The sequence below is a fragment of the Rhipicephalus sanguineus genome, chromosome 9 (genome assembly GCF_013339695.2).
Source record: "Rhipicephalus sanguineus isolate Rsan-2018 chromosome 9, BIME_Rsan_1.4, whole genome shotgun sequence".
Lineage (NCBI taxonomy): Eukaryota > Metazoa > Arthropoda > Arachnida > Ixodida > Ixodidae > Rhipicephalus > Rhipicephalus sanguineus.
Window position 1 is genome coordinate 39,537,721 of NC_051184.2, and position 5,809 is coordinate 39,543,529.

At 42.4% G+C, this 5,809-nt stretch overlaps 1 long non-coding RNA gene across 1 annotated transcript; it reads left to right on the forward strand.

Annotated features, from left to right (window-relative positions):
* The first annotated feature begins 712 nt into the window (after positions 1-712).
* Positions 713-1,589, forward strand: LOC125759745 (uncharacterized). Its single transcript, XR_007417380.1, has 3 exons — positions 713-795; positions 878-961; positions 1,508-1,589. It is a non-coding gene; the product is annotated as an uncharacterized LOC125759745 (long non-coding RNA).
* The last annotated feature ends 4,220 nt before the right edge of the window (positions 1,590-5,809 follow it).

Consider the following 5,809-nt stretch of genomic DNA (forward strand, 5'->3'; position numbering starts at 1 on the left):
GAATACATAAACCACACATTGTTCAGTGTCAGCTTTGCATTGCCGTGTAACTTGCACACGCGACACGTCTGGTTTGTGATTTCGGTGTACTGTACCTAAAGGGATTGCGCGTGATTTTTCAATAGGACGCGTAGGCAATTTGAAGTGGCTATGCGTGCAGCGTTTCTAATAATCGAGCACAAGTTTTTTAAAAGAGATTTTATATCCGCGAGGGGCGCGAACAGCGGTGATTATTGAACGTAATGGTAATCGCATTAGGTGAAAGAGAACGTTTAAGTGCTTTGGGGTTCTTCATGAATGATTAGAGTGTGTTAAACATTTAGATTATTATCAGCAGTCCTTAAAGTTAAGGGGGCTTAAAGTTAATGCGGTCTCTGGGGGTCTCATACCCCTCCACCGAAAATGAGATCTAAGACCCATCTCTCCAGAATGTAGGGGTGTGTGTGTGTTGGGACCGTCGAGATTGTTCAGAAACTCTTATCATTTTCCTTGGTTCCACGATTACTATAAAATCTAAATTTTGTAACGAATTTTGCCTGATGAGTATTTTGTACCTTCCACCCTGTAACGGCAGTGGTTTCGCGAATAATATTTCTTATGTCACAAGTGTCGAAGCTTCGTTTCGCTGCTTCCATAGATGGTAATTTTCATTGTTTACTTGATCGAAAGTGTGTATTTCATCTGATGTGTTTTTTTCTAAAGCGGATGTAGAATTAATGTAATGATGTGTACTTTCAGAATACCAAGATTTCCCCGACTTCTCTCCAGAGCTCTCAGCATCAAGGCGTGAGACCAGTAAGTGGGAGCTTTCCAAAAATAAAGCACAATGCCATTGCTCCTGCTTAAATTTATAGTGATATACAGCATTCTTTTCCAGTGCCCCTCAATATCTCTCCACCAATACAAGAGCCAGCATCCCAGGGGGCACAGGAGCCATTGCCAACAGCACCAACTACACAGAGTAGGTATTCTTCCTCTTATTAAAGCAAGATTAATGCAAGATTACATAGTAATTCCAGTAAGTGTGTCTTCATTCTACAAAACAAAAAGTAATTATTCCCACATGCGTCCCCAATATATAAATATTGGCACTACAACTGGTTAATGATACAGCTCATTACATTAAATAGATGCCTTCATTAAATAAATGCACTTTTGCTTTTAACGTTTTACTATACGCCACTGGATGTGTGCCTACTTTTGGCCAGTCATATACGTGGCTGTGTGACAAAAAATACATTTTGCCTGTGTTTATTTTGTTCTCATAACATGCAAAAATACCAAATTAGCCTTTTACACTGAGCCTGACCTGGTATTTCAATTTGGGCATAGCTTGCAAATTTTGTAAAGGATGCACACAAAATTCCAGGTAATAATACGTTGCATTAAAATACAAATGTACTGTGTTTCTAGTGTACCAAACTTAGCAAACCATTTAACCAAAGTGTAAGTTTTAAAGCCTCTTGCTTAGACTTAACATTAGTGATGTGGCTTTTTGATTTTCCAGGAACCCCAAGAGCCAGGACCAGGACCCGGAAAGTGCTCACTCCATGTTATATGAAGAGGCTTCAGCACTACTGCGACGAGAACTGCCCACCTCCATCAAATTGTTGCAAGACTTAAAAAGTCCAAGAAACCAATTGCATCTCATGCGCAGCTTCTTCTTGAAGCAGGCAGGTACCTAAAGAAGGACTTTTTGGAAATTCTAAGAGTGCAAATGCATCTGCAACTACTGAAAAAACATGGGAGCGATGGCCGATGCAACTTAGACAGTTTGCCCTCAGGTCTTTACTTTACAAGCCCTGAGGCATATAAATATCTATGAAAGGTACTAAGTAGGGGTGTGCGAATAGTGAAATTTCATCTCGAATCGAATAGTGCTGCATAGTGGCCGAAAATATCGAATAGTATCGAAGCGTGCACTGTCAGTAACGGCAAGAGAAAGGAAAAATCAAGAAAGCTATGGCGTGGTGACAGGTTTGTTACGTGCTTGTTCGGGAGTTTTTTTTTTTTTTTTCAGGTTTTATGGGCGCGCAACCATGTTGATAGAAGAGCTGCCATTCCAGTTAGCCGTGCCACTCTTAACCTCTTGGGCAACAGAGGGTGGTGGTACGGTAGCTAGCTTTTTTTTTTCGTATAATTGTACAATACGGCTCATCTGACAACTGTCACGTTATTGTGCTCCATGGCCATGCTCTGGGCCCAAAAATCTTCAGGCGCCCGTTCACAGCAGCGTTTTGTTTGAGCACCGGAACGATGGGAGTTTCTGAACGAGTGGTGCAGTACGGCAGTGGCGAATGTGCAGCGTGATCAAATTTTCACATGTGAAGCCAATCCTCAAGGGTTTCGCATGCCGAATTCGGGACATTCTACGGCACTTGCGGCATACGCGACCGAACTATTCAAAAGTCCGTACCTTTGTTTCGGAAGTGAAGTTGAGAAGGGCTTGCCACTTTTCTTGTCTTTCTTTTTTTTACGTGCTGAAATAACATAATCTCCTCTAAAGTAAACACGCGCTCATTTTCGAACCGGGAAATCGGTGAAAGTTTTAACGAAGGCCTATTGTAACGACGTTAGCGTTAGTTTTAGCCACCCCACCTTCACCAAGTTGCACCATTGGCCTTTGTCGCGTCTTAGATATTCGTACTGCCGAATTATTCGAAAGTTTGAATACTAGTTATTCGAAAGTCGAATCGAATTATTCGATTAGTTAGTATTTGATTCGAATTCGAAGCTCAAATATTCGCACAACCCTAGTACTGGGCCTTCCCACAGTACAGTCCTGAAGGACGTGGCTGTCGGCCGTAAATATAAAGACAGGAGTTCTGCCTCAGATTCTCGAGTTATTCAAAGAAAAGGCAAAAAAAATTGGGAAATTCAAGACAGAGCTTGCTGCCTAATTTTTGACAAAATTTCATTAAAAAGAAATCTGCAGTATGACCCTAAGGAAGACATCATACATGGATATGTTGATAATGCCAGAGAAAGAACAGATGGCACAGTGCACACTGCAGCACTTGTGGTCTCTGGGATAGCGAAGAAATGGATACAGCCAGTAGCCTTTTTGAGAAGAGAGGGGACAGTTCGCGCAGGGCCCCTTTTAATGTCATTGAAAAAGCTAATCATTGAGCTAAAGGCATGTGGCCTCTTCGTCAAAGCATTGCTTTGTGACCAGGGTAGCAGCAATTGCGTTATTGCAAGGACAATGGGTGTGAGCCCTGACAGGCCTTTCTGTATTGCTGATAAATAGAAGATTTCCTTCATTTTTGACGTCCCCCACCTGTTGAAATGTATGAGGAATAATCTGAGGAAGCATGATATTCCTGTTGGTGATATTGTTGCTTCCTGGGGGTATATTAAGATTTGTATGAATCAACACATCACCTGAAACTAAAATGCCTACCTAAACTCACTGAGGGCACATCTATGAAAGTGCATTTGGTAGCATGAAAGTAAAGTGGGCGCTCAGCAACAGTGTCTATATAGCAATAGAAGCATTCATAGCATTTAATGTTCTCCACCAGAAGCCACAAGCACAGCTGAGTTTGTTGTGAAAATAGATCAATTTGATTCATTAAACAGTTCTTGTGTAAAGATAGCTGAGAGAAAAATGAGGTATACAATTAATACTTCTACAGGGCACATTGAATTCTTGCATTCTTGGATTGCATGGATTAAATCTTGGAAATTCAAAGAACCTAGGCAACCAAGAACCATTTAGGGCTGGCAGGTGACAATTAAAGCGGTTTGTATGCTGTGGGCAGATCTGCAGGAATCCTATAACTTCCAGTTTTTGTTCGCTCGTCGTTTGAATCAGGATCCCTTGGAGAACTTGTTTGGGATCATTCGGCAGCAGCACAGCTGTAACAAGACTGCAAACACATTCCAGTTCACTGCCGGTCTCAGGCATATCATTGTCGGGAAGCTCTTCAAGCTTTCAGATGGCAGCAAATGCCAAGCAGATAAGGCTGTTCTTCTAACTGAGCTAAAGAAATTAAGACTCGATCAAGAAAGTCCTACTGTGGCCGACACCTTCAGCTCAAACCTTTCAGACACCGAAGAACCAGCAGATGTACTTGAATCAAACATAGTTTGTTACGTGTCAGTATACCTAGTACAAGCATTTCTGAAAAAAGCACCATGCTTACAGTGCAAGGATCTCTTGAAAGACAAAAGCCAAGATTTGTCTTCACCAAACCAAATCTCCATGATGTTCAAAGCAGTGGAGGTGCAGGACAAGACTCTAGGTAATTTAACGGTGCCCACAGAAGCAGCTTTCAATTTTGTCAGAAATTTGGAAGAAGCATTCTCTGTTCAAATAGGTGCTGTAGCACACTTGAGAGGGGTGTCAGAGAAACTGCTTCGTATTATGATGGAGGTGACTAATGGCCCATTTTGCAGTGCTCACTGTCGCAAATTGTTTCTGCAAATGTTTGTACTAGGGGTGTGCGAATTGTGAAATTTCACCTCAAATCGAATCGAATAGTGGCCAAAAATATCGAATATCGAATAGTATACTTACACAAAATGTGTACCGCCAGTTACGGCAAGACAAAGGACAAATCAGGGACGCTACGGCGTGCCGAGTTTCATTACGCACTTGTTCGAGAGTGGCTTTTGTTTCAGTTTCTATGGGCGCGCAAGCATGTTGATAGAAGAGCCGCCATTCCAGTCAGCAGTGCCACTCCAAACCTCCTAAAGACTAACAGAGGGGGGTATGGTGGCTAGTTTTTTCCCCATGGTCGCGCAATACGGCTCATCTGACCACGGTAATGTTGTGCTTCATCACCATGGGTGCTCCGTGCCCAAAAATCTTCGGGCGCCCGGTCACAGCAGCGTTTCAACTGCGTGCCGCAACGATGGAAGTTTCTGAATGAGTGGTTCGGTGTGGCAGTGGCGACTGCCCAGCGTGAACAAACTTTTACAAGCAAAGCCAATGACCGAGGGTTTCGCAGGTCAAAGTCGGGACGTTTTACGGCGCTTGCAGCATACGCGACCGAACTGCGCAAGAAGTCCGTGCCTTTGTTTTGGGAACGAAGTTTGTGAAGGGCTTGACAGTATTCTCATGTGTTTTCCTACTTGCGGAAATGACAATCTCTTTTAAGATGAGCGTGCGCTCGCTTTTGAACCAGGATCTCAGTGAAAGTTTTAACGGAAGGCCTAGTGTAACGACGTTAGCGTTAGTTTCTGCCACCCCACCCTAACCAAGTTGCACCATCGGCCTTTGTCGCGCTTTAGATATTTGTCCTGTCGAATTATTCGAAACTTCGAATACTAGCTATTCGAAAGTCGAATCGAATTATTCGATTAGGTACTATCTGATTCGAATTCGACACTCGAATATTCGCACACCCCTAGTTTGTACATATTAGGATCCTTTGGTATTTGGAATTCAAAAACAGAGAATTAAGCCACGCAAAGACTTGGAAGTCTGCTGCAAAAATTGACTTAGCAGTTCAAGACTATTGTTTTTGTGCTGATACACTGCTGTGTTATAATTGTTCTAAGCAAAAAGGATAAGCAATCCAAGGAGATAATGACTTGGTTGTACAATTTTACTTGTTGTCCATGTGTTTACAAGCAATGTATTGATATTTCCTACAGTATTGTTGTGATCATGAAGTGTTTGTTATGTATCTGTGTTGTGAATTAAGCTGGTTACTTACAATGTGGGAACGCACAGAATGATTAGACCATACCTATTAATTTCTGGGCAGTTGCCGTGCTTCAAGTGGGCTCTTTACCAAGAAATGTTGGAATTTTCCCAGCCCACTTGTCTGCGGTAAGCTGCAAGCTGAAACAAATTTTG